Raw genomic sequence first — 20993 nt, forward strand, 5'->3', positions numbered from 1 at the left:
CCCACCCTTATATTGTGTATATGACAGGAGTACTTTGATGGATCCAAACTTTTCATTCCTATGAAAATCTGAAAGATCACCTACAAACAACAGCCTCTCCCCATAAATCTCCTTTTCCAAAATGTAAAAACAATTTACTTTTATAATTTATATCAATGACTAAATGAGGGGATTAAAAGCACGGTGGCTAAATTTGAAGTTAACACAAATTTAAATACTAAAGTATGCTGTGAAGATGACATAATAAGGATACAGGTTGGTTAAGTGAGTGGGCAAAATTTGAAGATGGAATATAATATGGGAAAATGTGAAGCTTTTCACTTTGGCAGAAAGAATAAAAAAAGAGAATGACTTCAATAGAGAACACCTACAGAATTCCAAGTGGCACAAGGATCTAGATGTAGAATTGCACGTGTTACAAAAAGGTTAGCATGCAGGTACAGCAAGTTATTGAGAACGTTAATGTGATGATATCCTTTATAACACAGAGGAGGGGAATTGAACATAAAAATAATGATATTATGCTTCAGTTGTACAGGTGAGAGCAAATCTAAAATACTGTCTGCAGTTTTGGTTCCCATATTAAAGGAAGGTTGTAAATATGTTGCAGATGATTCAGTGGAGGTTTACTAGATTGGTATCTGAAATGAGCAGGTTATCTTAGGAGGTCAGATCATACGGGTTGGGTTTGTTTTCAGTATGTATGGAGTTTCGAATAGGAGGGATGATTTAATTGAATGTAATAAAATCCTGAATGGTCTTAACCAGGTGAATTTGGAAGGGATCTTTACTCTTGTTTGTGAGCCCAGAACTAGGGAACATGGCTTTAAAATTAAGGGTTACCCATTTTAGGAAAGAGATAAGGAGGATATTTTCCTTTCAGAGGGCTGTGCTACTTTGGAATTCTGCCTCAGAAGGTGGTGGAGGAGAAGTCACTGAATATATTTAAGGTGAAGGTAAATTCTTGTTAGGCAGGGGAATTAAAATTTGCCTGGGTTAGATGGAAATGATTCATTGAATGACAGTGCAGGCTTGGAGGGTTGAGCGACCTCCTAATGCTCCTAATTTGGATGTTTCGGTGTTCTCATAACTCAGCCCTCTCAGTGAGAAATAAGCCTCAGTCCTTCTCTGTGTGGTATTGTGGGGAACATTTAACATGTATGATAGGAAAACAATTGGCCAACTCTCAAGTTATAGATCAGTAAGTTAAAAAGGACTGTGGGAAAAGGTCAGAGACAGCAAACATGACACAGGCTGAATGCACACAAAATCTCTAATCCTGCAACGGCTCCTTGTATATTTTGAACTGCAGATTTTAGCCTAAACAAAACGTCCGTATATAGAAATAAAGTTATGGAATGACGTGAATGATTGATGTTTCGGAAAACCAATAAGACGAAGTGCAGTGTTATGGATGATAAACATTTCATGATAGTTTGTCACTTCTCAGCATATTTTAAAGTATATAAATGTAATCCTTTCCTTTTTAAAGACATGAAAAAACATGGGAGCCTGGGAAACCTTTTTGTCTCTCTTGTGTGTTTAAGCCAAAAAACTGCATGCAGTGTTTGTTTTTAAATAAAGACTGACCGTGTTTCAGTTCAAGGTTGTTTTTGAATCTTTGTCTAACATGTTGAGTTTGCTCTCACAGATCCCGGCTAATTAAAATCTGATTCAACATCTGGACCCTTTACATTTGTCCCACATTGAAACTGATGAAGGAGCTGATGGAAGTTTGTATATACAGTTTGTAATTTATGAAGCACAGTATAATTTTCTACATCCCCATTGACAAATAAAGCTGCAAGAAAATCTAGATTGTATTAACTGACACTTAACCCACTCACGAATGATTGTATCTCGTTCAAAGTGTATAAAAGTATTGAGACTCCTATTGCCCTATGTTATACTTTAATTCATTCAATCAAAGTTATGGAACTAATTACCCATCTTAGTCTTATCCAACTTCTAGAATGTACATCGTCCAAGCTTTGGATCTTTCAAACAGTATCATCTGATTTCCCTTATTTTCTATTCTGTTCTTTTCAGTCTTAATGCTATCTCATATGATTGGCCTTCATCTAAGTTTCTAAATTTTAAAGAAAAACTGGAAATAGATTCAGTCAATCATGCTGATAAAAGAACTTAAGATGGCTGCATCAAAGGAATTGTATATAATTAAACCAACTTTTACTAGATTATTAGGGTGCCCTACCATCATATTAAACATAAATCAGTTGTTGATTAAGCTTGGTTTTATTTTGCAGTGTCAGCACAATTGTAGTCATGATTTGGAGATGCCGGTGTTGGACTGGGGTGTACAAAGCTAAAAATCACACAACACCAGGTTATAGTCCAACAGGTTTAATTGGAAGCACACTAGCTTTCGGAGCACCGCTCCTTCATCAGGTGGTTATGGAGGACACAATTGTAAGGAACAGAATTTATAGCAAAAGTTTACAGTGTGATGTAACTGAAATTATACACTGAATAATACCTTGTCTGTTGAGTCTTTCAGCTGTTTAAATACCATGATAGTTTCACTTCTTTCATGTGTAAATCACAAAACTTTTTTTTAAAATTGCATTCTCAGGTGAACTGTAACAATTGGTGTTAGCTAGACAATGTGTTGAAGGTGTTAGCCCCCTGTGTTCTCTGTGAGGTTGTCTGTAACCCACAGACAACCTCACAATGCTACACTTCTCCAGCTTCCATCCAAAACATATTAAAACAGCCATCCCCTATGGATGAAGAGGAACGCGACGGGCACCTGGAAGTACTCAGGGATGCCCTCATAAGAATGGGGTACGATGTTCAACCCATCAACCGCCAGTTCCGACGTGCCACAGCAAGGAACTGTAATGACCTCCTCAGGAGACAGACACAAGTTGTTCAGTACTTCCCAGGAGCTGAAAAACTACGCCATGTTCTTTGTGACCTGCAAAACATTATCAATGAGGATGAGCACCTCACCAAGACCTTCCCCACACCTCCACTACTTGCCTTTAAACAATCGCCAAACCTCAAACAGATCGTTGTTCGTAGCAAGCTGCCCGGCTCTCAGGACAACTCCATACAACCCTGTCACGGTAGGCGCTGCAAGACGTGTCAGAGTGTGGACATGGATACCACCATTACACGTGGGGACATCTCCCACCATGTACGTGGCAGGTACTCATGTGACTCAGCCAATGTTGTCTATTTTATATGTTGCAGGCAAGGATGCCCTGAGGCATGATACATTGGGGAAACCGAGCAAAGGCTACGACAACGGATGAATGGGCACCGCACAACAATCAACAGACAGGAGGGTTCCCTCCCAGTTGGGGAACACTTCAGTGGTCCAGGACATTCAACCTCGGACCTTCGGGTGACCATCCTCCAAGACGGACTTTGGGACAGGCAGCAGCTAAAAGTGGCTGAGCAAAGGCTGATAGGTAAGTTCCATACCCATAGAGATGACCTCAACTGGGACCTTGGGTTCATGTCATACTACAGGTGACCACCATTGCACTATACACACACATAGACACTCCTACACACACACACAGGCACTCCTATATACACACATACACATGGACACACATATACACAGACACAGACACAGATACTCACATACACCCTTACAGACACACACACTTCCACACTCACACATGCATCCTCTCAGAGACTCAGACCACTCTACACTCACGCACACACATATACACTCTCTCTCACAGACACTCACAACCCCCTCACCCCAGACACACACACACATTCCCACACTCACACATGCACCCCCTAACAGACTTAAGACACTCTACACTCACATACACACACATAAACACTCTCTCTCACACTCACAACCCCCCAAACCAGACACACACACAGACAGACACAAAGACCCACATGCACACATATACATATACGTTTTTGGGGTGAATTTGTACTTGCAGAGTTACATTGTACTTTGCTCAAAAACTGCATGAATTCATGTAAAACTCTGTTATCTCACTTTTTAGATTAGAACCGATCTAAACATCATGGCACAGACAGAGAACACAGGGGGCTAACACCTTCAATATATTGTCTATCTAACATCAATTGTTACAGTTAACCTGAGAATGCAACTTTAAAAAAAAGTCTTGTGAGTTACACATGAAAGAAGTGAAACTATCATGGTATTCGAACAGATGAAAGACTCAAAAGACAATCAAGGTATTTTTCAATGTATAATTTCAGTTACATCACACTGTAAATTTTTGCTATAAATTCTGTGCCTTACAATTGTGTCCTCCATAACCACCTGATGAAGGAGCAGCGCTCCGAAAGCTAGTGCTTCCAATTAAACCTGTTGGACTATAACCTAGTGTTGTGTGATTTTTAACTTAGCACAATTGTAGAGTGGGTTTAAATGGAAAATATGATTCGCTAAAAGTGGTTGCTTTATATTTTGGAAATAAATTGTGTACAACTTGTGTGAAGGAGTATTTTTGTTTTGGTCACTGTCCATTTCTAGGTGAAGAAAAGTTTGGGCCAAATGCAGTACATTTAAAAGAAAACCTCCTATTTTACCAGCCAGGCACAACATTTTGATTTCCTCAACCATATTATCCAATTCTTTTGCTATTATCTTATACAAATATGACCAGTTTTGTGGTATGAACCAGTACTTAGTGGGAATTAAGTTCATTCTACAGTTAATTTCACATAACTCCTTGATGATTGAATAGGTAATGGAGCAGTATCACATAAATGAAGTTTCAGCCCCTTTTCAAGGGAGAAAATGGCCCAGAAGATTGGTGAGAAGGTGAAACAAGCTAAATTTGCTATTCAGAAACAGGACTTCTTGGTATCAAAGAATCTTGAATTCAGTCAGAAGCCATTGTAATGGAGGGCAACTCATGATGATGTATTGAGTCAATTATTTGAATTCATATTGTCTTCTGAAAGTCCCTCAAATTCTGTGGTATTAGCTGCATTTCGAAGTGAGTTTGGGAATGGTGTGCACTATTATGTTGAATCTTTTTAATAGCTCACTGTAAGTGAGGTAATTGCTGACTCCCTATGTGTTAATCATCACGAGAACAGCATATTGAAGTACAGCATCTGGATTATATCAGATAACGTTTTCTTACAGGAACTACTGCTAGACTGTTGAGTCATAAAATTGAAAACAAAATACAACATTTTAAAAGAAAGTTTTCATTATGTTATCATTGGGTGTGAGGCTCCTATTTTTGGTAAAGTGGATGAGATGATGGTTTTTGTCAATTAACTGAACTAATTGAATGAATGTCATAAACTGTACCTTTCCTGAGAATGGCTTTAATGTGAATGAAAGATAGTAGTTAATAACGATGCATCTACAATAATGGTTTTTGACAACTTTCAAGCTGCCAACGTAGTGTAAATATCAGAAGTTTTATACAATGTGCAACTGGAATAGAAAATAACTGATCAACAGAGAAAATCCAAAATCAGCGATGTAAACATGCTCAGCCCCCAGTGGCTGTCCTGCATTCATTGTTCAAGAATGATTTGATACTGGTAGTTCTGGATGTAAGTTTGCTCGCTGAGCTGGAAGGTTCGTTTTCACACGTTTCATCACCGTACTAGGTAACATCATCAGTGAACCTCTGGTGAAGCACTGGTGTTCGTGGCCCGTTTTCTATTTATGTGTTTAGGCTTCCTTGGGTTGGTGATGTCATTTCCTGTGGTGATTTCATTTCCTGTTCTTTTTCTCAGAGACTAGATGATAAATGGGATCCAAGTCAATGTGTTTGTTGATGGGGTTCTGGTTGGAATGCCATGCTTCTAGGAATTCTCGTGCGTGTCTCTGTTTGGCTTTCCTAGGGTGGATATGTTGTCCAAGTCAAAGTGGTGTCCTTCCTCAACTGTATGTAAGGATACTAGTGAGAGAGGGTCATGTCGTTTTGTGGCTAGTTCATGTTCATATATCCTGGTAGTTTCTATATTACATTATTTTGAATTGTTATGTTGGTACTCATGATACCAAAATGTGAAAACCAGACTTCAAAGTAACCAGCAACAAGATTATTCATTTTGCATTGCTATCTGTCCACTCATATGAATATATCTCTTCATGGGCATACATGTTTAACCAAGTAAAAACCTATTTGATAAGCTCAAAACAGAATTTTAAAAATTCCTTTACTGGAGGGCAGGGACTAGATGTTTAAGTGCTGTTTGAATGGTGAATGTGGTAATTAAATTGCTGACAGGTACGACCAACTATATTTTACAAGAAATACTGAATTTGTTTTAACTTTATGATTGTACTATAAAACACTGGGTTACAAAATTAGCTCCATGACCAGCCAGAACCAAATATGATGTATTGTTCTAGATCAAAACTTTCTGAAATGTCACAATATGTTGGTCCCAGAAAATAATTCTCATAATTTAATCACTCTGATCACTCTTTCAATACAGCTAATTCTGTCATTGCTTCCTCATGCTCCTGAAATCAACACATTTTCTGTAAGATTATTACAAAAAAGAATTGTCAGTTGAACCATTGTGGCTCACCCATCCAGAAATAACCTTTGATCGCACAACCACAGCTTCCTGCTGTGCCTTAGTGTATAAACAAACGTAGCCTAACAGCCAGTAGTCATAGAACTGGACCAGCAATCCAGTGGTTGAGTGTTCATATCCTATAAAACTGAATTGCATACATCTGATCTTTAAAGCTACCAAATTGTCATAAACCTTAACTGGTTCACCAGTGTGCCTCAGAGAGGGAAGCTGCTACTTTTATCTGATCCATTCTACATGTGACTGTAGTCCTTCATTATGTAGCTGACTATTAATATTCTCAGAGCAACTACAAATGCTTAACAAATTCTCCTTGACAAGAGCTCTTTTCGGTACTGCTAGTAAAAGGCACTGATGACATCCTGTGTGACTGGCTTCTGTAAACTTTTCCTTCTCAGCATCCTCAATCTGTCTGCAGTCTTTGGCATGGTGACCAGACCATCCTCCTCCGCCCCACCTCTCCTCTGTCATCCAGCTGCTCTCACCTGGTTCCATTCTTATCCAGCTCCTCATAACCAGGTAATTCCCCACAATGTCTTCTCTTCCTGCTCCTGTTCCTTCAGATAATCCCTCAAGGATCGATATTTGATCCTCTCCTATTTCTCATCTCCATGCTGCCCCTCAGTGATTCATCTGCAGACAGTGTTCGTTTTCACATGGACACAGTCCACCCCCAGCTCTACCTCACCATCGCCTCTCTCATCCAAGCCCTCCACTGATGCTGAATTCTCAGAGAGCTGGATGAACAGAACTTTCCAACAATTAAATATTGAAGAAACTGAAGCCATTGTTTTCAGTATGTGCTCCAAACTCAATTCCCTAACTACCAACTCCATCTGTCTCCCTGGTGACAAACCAAGAGTGAGCCAGTCTGTCCACAACCTCGGTGTCATATTCGATCCTGACATAAGCTTTCAACTTATATTTGTGCCAACACAGAGAGTGCTCATTTCCACCTCTGTCATGCTGCCTGACCTCACCCTGGTCTCAGCTCATCAGCTGCTGAAACCCTCATCCCCATCATTACCTCGAGACTCTATTATTGCAAAACATTCTATCCTCTGGAAACTTTGAGGTCATTTAAAACTCTGTTGCCTGTGCCCTAACTCACAGTCAGTCCCATTCCCCTACCACATGCCCACCCCGTGCTCCCTGACCGACATTGCTACACTGGGAGGCAACACCTTGATTTTAAAATCCTCATCCTCATTTTCAAATCCCTCCACAGCCTCGAGTGCCTCCTTCTCTCTAATCTCATCCAATCCTCAACCCTGTATGATATCTGTGATCCTTGAATTCTGGCTGGTCTTCCAAAGCCATTGTCTTTGGTTGTTGCCAAACTTGGTTCTCCCTTTACTGATGACATTCCTGTGTCTATAGCTGAATTAGACTATTCACAACTTCAGTGTCATATTTGACCTGAGGTGAACTTCCAATCATACAGCTGAGCTATCACTTACAATGCCTATTTTCATTTCCATAACATCATCCCAGCTCAGCTGCTGCTAAAATCCTTACGCATGCCTTTGATACCTCTAGACATAGTCTCCCTTCTTTCGGAAAGGGTCTTGAAAGGCTTCAGAAAAGATTTACAAGGATGTTGCCAGCCTTAATGGCTTGAGTTAAAGGGGGTGACTAAATAGACTGGGGCTTTTTTTCCCTGGAGGATCGGAGGCTGAGGGGTGACCTTATGGAGGTTTATAAAATCATGAGGGGCATGGACAGGGTAAATAGCCAAGGAGTTTTCCCCAAGGTGGGGGGGGGAGTCCAAAAGTACAGGTTTAAGGTGAGAGGGGAAAGATATAAAAAGAACCTCAGGGGCAACGTTTTCACACAGCAGGTGGTGTGTGTTTGAAACAAGCTGCCAGAGTTGGTGAAGTCGGCTGGTTCGATTAGAGTACATCATTTAAAAGGTGTCTGGATGGGTATATGAATAGAAAGGTTTAGAGGGATATGGGCCAAATGCTGACAAATGGGATTAGATCAGTTTAGGATTTATGATCAGTGCAGACGAATTGGACCGAACGATCTGTTTCCATGCTGTAAACACTATTACTCAACAATATCGCCACACTGACGATTGGTCTTCCACATTTTGCCTTCTGTAAACGTCAGGTCATTCAAAACATGGGCTGCCCAGGTCGTCATACATGAAGTCCTGATTATCTGTCACTGCTTTGCTCGCTGATCTCCTCTGATTCCCAGTCAAGCAACATCGCGATTTCATCTTTGTTTTCAAATTCCTCCATCTTTGCCCCCAATTCTAATCTTGTCTAAACCTACAATTCTCTGCAATGTCTGTTCTCCTTCAATTCAGCCTTCTTTCTTAGCCCCGATTTTAATTACTCCATCATTGGTGTCCATGGCTTCAGTTACCTAAGACCTAAGCACTGTAATGCCCTACAATTGCCTGCATCCTGAGTTTTATTTCCTCCACTAAGACATTCCTTAAAACCTAACTCTTTGACAAAAGTTTTGAGCATCTGCCTTAATATGTGGTTGTGTCAAATTTTGCTTAGTCACACTCCTCTGAAACACCTTGGGATGTTTCACTGCATAAAATGCAAGTTATTGGTGTGTTATAAACAGAAAAAGCCGGAATTAGAAGCAGGTGTTAATTCGGATTTCCAGCATCGGTAGTATTGTGTTTCTGCGTTGACTTTGTTGTAGCTTTGTTTTTTGCTTTTCTCAAATCTTTCCTACTGGCATTACTTAGCAGAACAACTGTTATGGAAATTCAATATGACTAAAAGAGTTAAGACATCAGCTGAAATATTCAAACAAGATCCAAGAGAAAGGACAAATTTCAGAGATGTGATGTGTACAAAATGATGCTCTGCTGAAAACTGTTCTACCTCGGTATTACTGTGCCTTCCAATTGTGTCATCGTCTTTCTGACCTGTTACAGATTCCTGGATGTTCACTCCACTAAAAATACTTCTGTCAGTGCATCTTTCAATATTCCCCTCTCAAGTAGCTTCTGAACTTCAATCATTATCCCAATCCCTGAACAAGGACAACATTCAGTGATGCTCCATGCTGGTTCCACCCTACCTATATACTTACATATGACCACACATATTAGGAGCAGAACTAGGCCACTTGCATCTTTGAGCTTGTTCTTAATAAATGACAATCAGTACTCATAAAGTCCCGTTGATTCCATCTCCAGTTTCAACATGGGACCAATGGAAAGAGTCCAGAGAAGGAGTCAAGCTCATTTCTTACTCACAGGGCTGAGGTATGAGCATATATAAATATAAGAAGAATTAGGAGTGTAAATAGACCATTCAATAATGGCTGACGTTTGTTTTTCAAATTCCACATTCTCATCTATCCTCTAACTTGTAAAATCCCATGTAACAAGAATCTATTTACTTTTGTATTAAAGACATGCGATCATAATGAATTTACTGCCTTCCGTGCCAAAGTTCCAAAGTCCCACGATCAGTTGAAGGATTCCTGTCCTTAAAACAAAAGACCTCTACTTGTTCTGGACAAACCCATAAGAGGAAACAAGATTTCCACATGACCTTGTCAAGACCATTTAGGATTAACAATTTTTGAGAAGATTTGTAGCTCAGGTTGATGATAAGTATGTAAGTTAACGCGCTGATCTTGAAGATTCAAGCTAACTTCCATATTTACCATTTAGGATCTTACATACTTCAATCAAAGCAACCCCTCACTCTTCTAAACCCCAGTGAAAACAAGCCCAGTCTGTCCAATCTTTCATCATAAAACAACCTGCTCACTCCAGGTATCAATCTCATGAACATTCTCTGAACCACCTCCAACACAATTAGATCCTTATTTAAATAACAAGACCAAGACAGCACACATTATACCACCACAGGGGCTCTGACTTTAATGCTGGACACCCTATTTATTTCCTGTTTATTATCAGGACCTCTTTCCATGCTATTAAAAGCTGTACAACTCTAACCCTGCGAATGTATTTGGGAATTGGCATCAATACATGTTTGCTCACCTATACAAAATATGTAGTGCTCCTACATGCATATTTATATAATAATTAATTACTATCACTTTATAGATTATTTACACCTTGGAAACAGGCCCTTTGGCCCAACAAGTCCACACCGACCCACCTAAGTGCAACCCACCCAAACCCATTCCCCTAACACTACGGGCAAGTTAGCATGGCCAATTCACCTGACCTGCACATTTTTGGACTGTGGGAGGAAACCCACACAGACACAGGGGAGAATGTGCAAACTCCACACAGAGAGTTGCCTGAGGCAGGAATTGAACCCGGGTCTCTGGCGCTGTGAGGCAGCAGTGCTAACCACTGTGCCACCCACCACACCCATGGACTTCTAAACATGAATAATGAATCCATATATAGTTTACTATTGTTTAGATTGTTTTTAAAAAATCATCAAAGCAAATCTCAAAATTCTGACGGTAGGCTGCCTGTTTTTTTTCCTCCCACAGATTCTGCCTGGACCTGCTGAATATTTTAAGCATGTTTCTGTATTAAGAATAAATCTCAAAACTGAAAGCGCAATCACAGTTCTCACATTAGCTTGTCAGTCCGAGACCTGGCTACCTATGCTTGCTCTAAGTGTGTCACATGCTCCCAGTTGAAGTGGTTCGCAGAGACGTTGTCCCTTTAAGGAGGAAAGAGCGCCATCTGTCCTCGCAGATCGGAAAGGCAACATCAACATTTTTTTGTCGTATGCAGACTCGCCTTTGCATAAATTATGTTCATAACGTAGTGCTTAACGAGCAATGTTTATCGAAGCTGGTGGCTTTTTAATTACAAAGGAAGCATCGGCAAGACAATTTCCTTAAGAGTTTAGGACCGCCAAACGTTTCCATGATAATGGTGAAAACTGTGAAGAAATAATAAAATATTCCTCAAGGCCCATCTTTTCTAAAAAAAATCGATGCAAATATTCCTCCGTTAATCAATAGACTTGCCGTTCGTCTTAAATTGAAAACAAAACTCGACTTTTTTTCCCCCCTTGTAACTTGCTTCAAAAGAATTGTTGGCAAGCAAGCTGGTGAAAAGCGGACAGTTTCCGGGCTACTTTCTGCAGCTGAAAGATTAAAAACTAACGGTAAGTAGATGCAGGTAATCCTGGGTGGAGTTGAGGGAGGGAGCAAGCTTTTTCTTTTATATCTGTGTGAGAGTGTGTGCACACATCTCCGAGAAAGAGGTGAGAAGTGGCGGGGAGGAGGACGGAGGTTGTGTCGCCTCATTTGGATTTTTTTCTCCGCCATTAGCATAATTTATAAATTTATGGCAGCAAAGAGCAGCGGCCGATTCTTCTCAAGCGAATCGGCCGCTTGACGTCTTCCGGTAGAGCCGGAGTGCGCGCCATAAACCTAATTTTTTTTTGCCGGCGATGGTGTGGAGGGAAATATCATTCTTTCCCCCTCCATCTATTTCCCGAACATTCAAAAAATACATAGAGAGAGAGGGGGGTAAAAATGTATCTGAGGCCCCGGGAAAACCGAAAGCTCGCGCAGGCAAGCGAGAGGCTGCGCATGCGCGACGCTTCTAACGGCCAAACTCAAGTTCGGTGTTGGAAAAAAAAGGGAGAAAATATTTTCGTCCCAATCCGCTAATTGAAAAGTTGAATTATCTCATGTTTTGAATTGCATGACATGAAGCAGGAAGTTAGTGCAGGAGCCCTTGAATTTTACTTGAATGAAGCGCCCTTTTTTTTATTTTAAAGTTCTCAACATACTGTCTGAGGAGAAATCTGTTTCTAGAGGAAGACGTCCTCCATATGCTGTGGTGGTGAACTGTGCTGCATTCATGCTAATTGGGAAAAAGGATCGTGGATAGGGGTAATTTGCGCACTGTTTAAAAGAAAATCCACTTCGAACCATTAAAAGCAAAACAAAACAAAATCCTGCACAATTATCAGAGAAATTTGGATGGAAATTTAGTGAAGGGTGATTTGTAGGTGGAAACTACAGAAAAAAACAAATCTCTGCATTCAATAGGGTACATCCTTTTCCGATGCAATCCAGCCAAGTATTAGGGACCTTGCCAGTGAGAACTTTGTGATGAAAAGATAACTCTGAATGATGCACTTAATAAATGGATGTGAGGTCTCTCCCTAGTACCCGTCCAGACATTCTAAGTAGTCATTTATTTTGTGCTAGCCAGAGACAGTAGTATTAGTCAGACACAATGCACTTTCTTTGTTTTTTGAGAATTCATGCCAGTAAAGTGACAATGTAAAAACATCGTTAGACAAACTGTAACTGATTATTTTATAAGTTATTTCAAAACTGTAGTAGATAACTAATTGGTTACTTCTGAAGAGTTTTTGAGTGATTTATATAACGTTAGTATCAATGCAGTATGGAAGTTCACTAGTTTCTAAGTAGACAACAATGATTTGGAAGTTTAAATTATAAATGAAATGAGAAAATAAAACTAAATATGATAAGGATACTCAGTGGTGTTTGAATCGTCGTAATGTGTCCTGTCGAAAGCAGGGCCATGTAGTTTGCAATCTTTCACGTAAACTTCAAATCACATAGTCATACAGCACGGAAACAGACCCTTTGGTCTCACCAGTCCATGTCAACCATAATCCCAAACTAAACTAGTCCCACCTGCCTGCTCCTGGCCCATATCCCTCCAAACATTTTCTGTTCACGTACTTATCCAAATGTCTTTTAAACATTGTAATTGCACTCACATCTGCAACTTCCTCTGGAAGTTCATTTCACATGCAAACCACCCGCTGTGTTTAAAAAAAACGTATTGCCCCCATGTCTTTTTAAAATCTCATCTCACCTTAAAAATGTGCCCCCTAGTTTTGAAATTCCTCCATCCAAGGGAAAAGACAACGACCATTAACTCTATATACACTCCTCATTATTTTGTAAACTTCTTTCAGGTCGCCTCTCAACCTTCTACGATCCAGTGAAAAAAGTCTCAGCCTATCCAGTCTTTCCTTATAACTCAAACCTTGCATTCCTGGCAGCATCCTAAATCTCTTCTGAACCCTCTTCAGCTTAATAATATCCTTCCTATAACTGGGTGACCAGAACTGGACACATATTTCAGAAGAGGCCTCACCAATGTCCAATACAACATCAGCATGACATCTTAATTCCTATACTCAAAAGACTGAGCAATGAAGGCAAGTGTTGTCAAAAACCTTTTTTAACCACCCTATCTATATGTGACGCAAACTTCAAAGAATTATTTACCTGCACCACCAGGTGTTTCTGTTCTACAAGTCTCAAGAGGGAGAGGGGCCAGCAGGAGGTCATTTTACACATCGGTACCAACGACATAGGAAGGGAAAAGGTTGAAATTCTGAAGGGAGCTTACAGAGAGCTAGGCAGGAATTTAAGAAGATCCTCGAGAGTAATATCTGGATTACTCCTGGTGCTACGAGCTAGTGAGGGCAGGAATAGGAGGATAGAGCAGGTGAATGCTTGGCTGAGGAGCTGGTGTATGGAAAAAGGATTCAAATGTTTTGGATCATTGGAATTTCTTTAGGGGTAGAAGTGTACAAGAAGGACGGATTGCATATAAATTGGAAGGGGACTAATATGATGGCAGGGAGATTTGCTAGAGCTGCTCGGGAGGATTTAAACTAGTAAGATTGGGTTGGGACCCAGGGAGATAGTGAGGAAAGAGATCAATCTGAGACCGGTACAGTTGAGAACAGAAAACAAGGTAGGACTGATAAACTAAATTGCATTTATTTCAATGCAAGAGGCCTAACAGGAAAGACAGATGAACTCAGGACATGGTTAGGAACATGGGACTGGGGTATCACAACAATTACAGAAACATGGCTCAGGGACGGACAGGACGGCTGGAAAATGGGAAGCATTCAGAAATTAGATAACGAGAATCCAGAGACAGTATATTCCTGTTAGGGTGAAAGGAAAGGCTGGTAGGTATGGGGAATGCTGGATGTCTAAAGAAATTGAGGGTTTGGTTAAGAAAAAGAAGGAAGCATATGTCAGGTATAGACAGGATAGATCGAGTGAATCCTTACAGTATAAAGGCAGCAGAAGTATACTTAAGAGGGAAATCAGGAGGGAAAAAAGGGGACATGAGATAGTTTTGGCAAATAGAGTTAAGGAGAATCCAAAGGGATTTTACAAATACTATAAGGACAAAAGGGTAACTAGGGGGAGAATAGGGCCTCTCAAAGGTCAGCAAGCGGCCTTTGTATGGAGCTGCAGGAGATGGGCGGGATACTAAATGAGTATTTTGCATCAGTATGTACATGGAAAAGGACATGGAAAATATAGAATGAGGGAAATAGATGGTGACATCTTGCAAAATGTCCAGATTACAGAGGAGGAGGTGCTGGATGTCTTGAAACGCATAAAAGTGGATAAATCCCCAGGACCTGAACAGGTATACCCTAGAGCTCTGTGGGATGCTGGGAAGTGATTGCTGGGCCTCTTGCTGATATATTTGTATCATCGATAGTCACAGGTGAGGTACCGGAAGACTGGAGGTTGGCAAACGTAGTGCCAGTATTTAAGAAAGGTGGTAAGGACAAGCCAGGGAACTATAGTCCGGTGAGCCTGACGTCGGTGGTGGGCAAGTTGTTGGAGGGAATTCTGAGGGACAGGATGTACATGTATTTAGAAAGGCAAGAACTGATTAGGGATAGTCAGCATGGCTTTGTGCATGGGAAATCATGTCTCACAAACTTGATTGAGTTTTTTTAAGAAGTAACAAAGAGGATTGATGAGGGGCAGAGTGGTAGATGTGATCTATATGGACTTCAGTAAGGCATTCGACAGGGTTCCCCATGGGATACTGGTGAGCAAGGTTAGATCTTGTGGAATACAGGGAGAACTAGCCATTTGGATACAGAACTGGCTCAAAGGTAGAAGATAGAGGGTGGTGATGGAGGGTTGCTTTTCAGACTGGAGGCCTGTGACTAGTGGAGTGCCACAAGGATCGGTGCTGGGTCCACTACTTTTCATCATTTATGTAAATGATTTGGATGTGAGCATAAGAGGTATAGTTAGTAAGTTTGCAGATGACACCAAAATTGGAGGTATAGTGGACAGCGAAAAAGGTTACCTCACATTACAATGGAATCTTGATCAGATGGGCCAATAGGCTGAGAAGTGGCAGATGGAGTTTAATTTAGATAAATGTGAGGTGCTGCATTTTGGGAAAGCAAATCTTAGCAGGACTTGTGCACTTGGTCGTGGGGTCCTGGGGAGTGTTGCTGAACAAAGAGACCTTGGAGTGCAGTTTCATAGCTCCTTGAAAGTGGAGTCGCAGGTAGATAGGATAGTGAAGAAGGCGTTTGGTATGCTTTCCTTTATTGGTCAGAGTATTGAGTACAGGAGTTGGGAAGTCATGTTGCGGTTGTACAGGACATTGGTTAGGCCACTGTGTTGGAATATTGTGTGCAAGTCTGCTCTCCTTCCTATCGGAAGGATGTTGTGAAACTTGAAAGGGTTCAGAAAAGATTTACAAGAATATTGCCAGGGTTGGAGGATTTGAGCTATTGGGAGAGGTTGAATAGGCTGGGGCTGTTTTCCCTGGAGCGTTGGAGGCTAAGGTTTATAAAATCATGAGGGGCGTGGATAGGATAAATAGACAAAGTCTTTTCCCTGGGGTGGGGGAGTCCAGAACTAGAGGGCATAGGTTTAGGGTGAGAGGGGAAAGATATAAAAGAGACCTAAGGGGCAACCTTTTCACGCAGAGGGTGGTGTGTGTATGGAATGAGGTGCCAGAGGAAGTGGTGGAGGCTGGTACAATTGCAACATTTAAAAGGCATCTGAATGGCTATATGAATAGGAAGGATTTGGAGAGATATGGGCTGGGTGCTGGCAGGTGGGACTAGATTGGGTTGGAATATCTGGTCGGCATGGACAGCTTGGACCGAAGGGTATGTTTCCGTCCTGCACAGCTCTATGACTACCCAAGGCCGTTTCTTTAATACTATAAGTCCTACCCTTGTTTGTTGTATCAAAATGCAATATAATACTTGCATTTATCTAGATTGAACTCTATCTGCAATTTTTCAGCAAATTGACCTATTTGATCAAGATCTCTTTGTAATTTTAGAAAACTTTCTTCATTGTCTACTATGCTACCAATTTTGGTGTCATCGCAAACTTACTGACCATGCCTTCTGAATTCTCATCCAAATGCCTTTGAGTTCAAAGGGAAGCTGCAGTCATTTGGATGGAACCATACTCAAACTGTATATAGATAGTTGAGAAAACCATCTAAAGCTGGAGCTGTGGATTAAAAGCAATTTCTGTGAACTGTTACTGGTAGCCAGGGTGAAAACTGTTTCTCGCTGTAACAAGAGCTAATAAATACTTTTTGAAGGGGTCAGTGAAGGTTTTGGCAAGGACTTCCCACAGAAGTTATTTAACATTCTCATCTGTATTGCAAGATTTAATAAGTCTTCAGAATTGGTTTTCTTTTGATGTTGATATTTCTTTGGAGAAAATAAATAAAGAACCCTGCTTTCTGCTTTTACTCTGTCATCTTTTGCAATGCAGTTAGTAGTTGTTACAAATTTATAAATAATGCCAGTACGATCTGTTGATCAGTATCAATCCATGGCAAGTTGATACTGTTGTCAACAGCATGATAAAATGCTGATTGACAACATGTAAGGCTATGAGCCATTTAAAAACAATGCAGACAAAAAAATCCAAAGGGGTCACATCACATAGCTGTATCTCTGATGCCACTGCAATACAAACAAAACCTTCTCCCTTATATCATTCCTTTTCTCAGTAACCTGCCTGGGGATCATGCCAGCATTGTATTGCCAATGTATTGCACCTGGCCCATATCCTTCCAAACCCTTCCTATTCATATACCCACCCAAATGTCTTTTAAATGTTGCAATTGTACCAGCTTTCACCACTTCCCCTGGCAGCTCATTCCATACATGCAACACCCTCTGCATGAAAAAGTTGCCTCTTAGGTCTCTTTTATATCTTTCCCCTCTTGCCCTTTATTTCTGGACTCCCCCACCCCAGGGAAAATACTTTGTCTATTTATCCTATCCATTCCCCTCAGTTCCCAAACCTCTATAAGGTCACCCCTCAGCCTCTGACGCTCCAGGGAAAATAGCCCTCACCTATTCAACCTCTCCTGATAGCTCAAACCCTCCAACCCAGGCAACATCCTTGTAAATCTTTTCTGAACCCTTTCAAGTTTCACAACATCTTTCCGATAGGAAGGAGACCAGAATTGCACATAATATTCCAAAAGTGGCCTAACCAATGTCCTGTACAGCTGCAACATGACCTCCCAACTCCAATTACTCTGACCAATAAAGGAAAGCATGCCGAATACCTTCTTCACTATCCTACCTATTTGTGACTCCACTTTCAAGGAGCTGGTGAAATAATATGTCAATTTAAAAGAACATTACATTGCATGTACAAGCTTAATGTCTTGTATTGCCTGATAGGAAGAGAAATGTGGGCTTTGAAGTGGTAAGGCAGCATTCTGATCCTGCCCACTATTTTAACAGAAAAATGAATCTACTCAAGCAATAACATAAATAATGCTGGCACAAGAATGAGGGCAGATAGAAATTGGATTAACTGCTGGCATGAGAGTGAATCACAACCAAAGAGATGGAGTAATATCAGAAAACAGGGGTTGTTGGGAGGAGGGAACTACCCACGTTATTGGGCTGTAATGCAGTTCATTCTCAATGTAATGTTACAACTTATTTCAAAGTTGTACAAAGTATGGATTGGTGACCCTCTAGAACAGATATATCAACACATGGGCTTAAATACATTTTGAACAGTGATCCACATAATAGTCTTGCTTTTGGAGTATTACAAAAATGTATGTAGGTTTTGAGATAGAATCCCTATAGCGTGGAAACAGGCCCTTCAGCCCGACAAGTCCACACCAACCCTCCAAAAAGTAATCCACCCAAACCCATAGCTCTACCCTATTATTCTATATTTTCCCCTGACTAATGAACCTAACCTACACATCCCTGAACACTATGGGCAATTTAGCATGGCCAATTCACCTAACCTGCACATCTTTGGATTGTAGGAGGAAACCCATGCAGACACAGGGAGAACGTGCAAACTTCACACAGGCAGTCAGCCGAGGCTGGAATTGAACCTGGGTCCCAGGCATTGTAAGGCAGCAATGCTAACCACTGAGCCACCGTGCTGCCAATAGCTATTTGTTTGTAAGTCAAGAGAAATTGCAACAAGATGGGATTAATATGCATATCAGTTGTGAAATAAACAAACCTTGTAATTAAGTAATCATTTGACATTTCCAACATGCATATGAAGATTTACTGCAATGATAATTCAGACTGCGATGAGGGGGAAACCTTTTACAGAGACAGTTAGCTCCCTTTCAGAACTGCTGTGGGTGGACCGATACCACACAGACTGCAGTGTCTCAAAAAGAAATGTCTGCCATCACCTTCTGAAGGGCAACTAGAGATGTGCCATAAATGGTGACCTGGAGCTCTGGAATATGCTGACTAGTGACTTGAATGTGAGGAGGTGATTTCTTGACTGATAAGGCTGATTAGTCTGTGCCTTGGTACTTCAAACATGATGCTAAATATTTAATTGATAACAGATGGAAATAAATGTGGAGGCAGCTTCTACGGTCATGAGGGGTCTGCAGGATGCTTAATAAATATTAATCATGTCCTTGGTTTGTGATCTGACACTGTAGTGTGGGCTTTGCCTCCATCAGGGTAATTATGCCTGTGGGGGTAATGCTTATGTTGTCTCCCATAATAAAAGAACTGGAGAAGAAGAGTCACATTGGACTCAACATAATTTTGTTTCTCTCTTCATAGCTGCTGCTCGGCCTGCTGAGATTTTATTTCAGATTTCCAGCATCCATGGTATTTTGCTTTTACGTAAGAACTAGATGTGGGTGGTGTGGCATTGAAAGATTCTGAGGGAGCTTGGCAGGGTGGATGTTGAGAAGCTGTTTCTATTATTGGGAGAATCTTGAACTGGGGAGGGGAAACAACACAATTACAGAATAAGTAGACACTCATTTAAAACTAGGAGAAAGTGAGGATGCAGATGCTGAAGATCAGAGTCAAAAAGTGTGGTGCTGGAAAAGCACAGCTGGTCAGGCAGCATCTGAGGAGCAGGAGAGTCGACATTTCGAGCTTAACACTTCATCAGGACAGCACAGGAATTCCTGACGAAGAGCTTATGCTCAAACGTTGACTCTCCTGCTCCTTGGATGCTGCCTGTCCGGCTGTGCTTTTCCAGCACCACATTCATTTCAGACTGAGATGCAGAGGAACCCCTCCTCCCAGGGGCAGTGAATGTCTGGAATTCTCTATCCCAGAGAGTTGTGGAGCTAGATCATTAAAGAGGTGGTGGATAGATTTTTAAATACTGTGGAGTTGAGGGCTCTGATGAGCTGGCAGGAAAGAGGAGTTGAGGGCTGGAGCAGATCAGCCATGATCTTATTGAATAGTGCCACTGAATGTTACTCCTACTCCTAATCCTTATGTTCTTATGTTACGTTCTTTGTCAATGTTGTCAACAGAGATATTCAACAAAACCTGAGTCCATGAGAAAAAAAGAAACCATTTAATGTGCAGACTTGCTTGTCATTGGGCTAGAGCAGAGAGCATCAGTTGTTGATTCTCTGAGCAAAAAGAATTGATAGGCTAGATAGAAACTACTTCATTTGGTAAGGGAATGAAGAGCAAAAGGACAAAATCATAACATTGGAGTTCAAGAGGGAAATCAAGAAGCACGTTGGCACGCAAAGGACAGTGGAAATCTGGAACTTTTCTATGCACACTGGTCAATTGAAATTTGGATTTTTTTTTGACTTGGATAAGGGTATCAAGGAATATGGAGCAAAGATTGGTGGTAAATGGTGTTCGTTGAGGTACAGGTACAGGTCTAATTGAATCCTAGTCCTGTACCTATTTGCCTGTGATCGTCGGATGACCTGTAAGTGGACTGCATCTCTGTCTTCCACACCTACATCACACTGTTGATAGTATCTAGCATTGTGTTACCTACTTTTCATGTATTAAAGGTGTTTTGGTGATTCAGATGCCATTCAGTAAGCTGGATCAGATCCAGATCTAGTCTGTTTTCCTCCAAGACAACCATGGTCTGTCCAGTCATGCACCTTTTTGTTCTGTTGACAGACTCAAAGTGCTGTTAAATCCAGATAGTTAATGAAGCCAGTAGACTTTACAGAAACCCATGTACTCTGAGCTTGTGCATCCCAGGACATTGAATCATAAAATTATGATAGTGCGGAGTGAAACCATTCAGCCCATCGTGTCAAAGTTGGCTGTCTACAAGAGCAACTCAGCTAGTCCTGCTAGTCTCTGTTTCTTACCTTGCCCCACAGCTTTGTAATTTTTATTTCTTCACGTTATTGTTCAATTTCCTATGAAAGACAAAATTGAATCTGCCTTCTCTATACATTCGGGCAGTGTATTAAAGATCTA

At 40.9% G+C, this 20993-nt stretch overlaps 1 protein-coding gene across 6 annotated transcripts in view; it reads left to right on the forward strand.

Annotated features, from left to right (window-relative positions):
* Positions 1-11121: 11121 nt before the first annotated feature.
* Positions 11122-20993, forward strand: part of pou6f1 (POU class 6 homeobox 1) — a 138395-nt gene continuing 128523 nt past the window's right edge. For all 6 annotated transcript variants that reach the window (XM_087985592.1, XM_087985593.1, XM_087985594.1 and 3 more), the window contains exon 1: positions 11122-11627. The gene's annotated coding sequence lies outside the window, so the exon portion shown is untranslated. The remainder of the gene's footprint in view (positions 11628-20993) is intronic.

This window comes from Chiloscyllium plagiosum, unplaced genomic scaffold (assembly GCF_037043375.1).
Source record: "Chiloscyllium plagiosum isolate Xiang-an unplaced genomic scaffold, Cpla_swu_hap1 HiC_scaffold_53X, whole genome shotgun sequence".
Lineage (NCBI taxonomy): Eukaryota > Metazoa > Chordata > Chondrichthyes > Orectolobiformes > Hemiscylliidae > Chiloscyllium > Chiloscyllium plagiosum.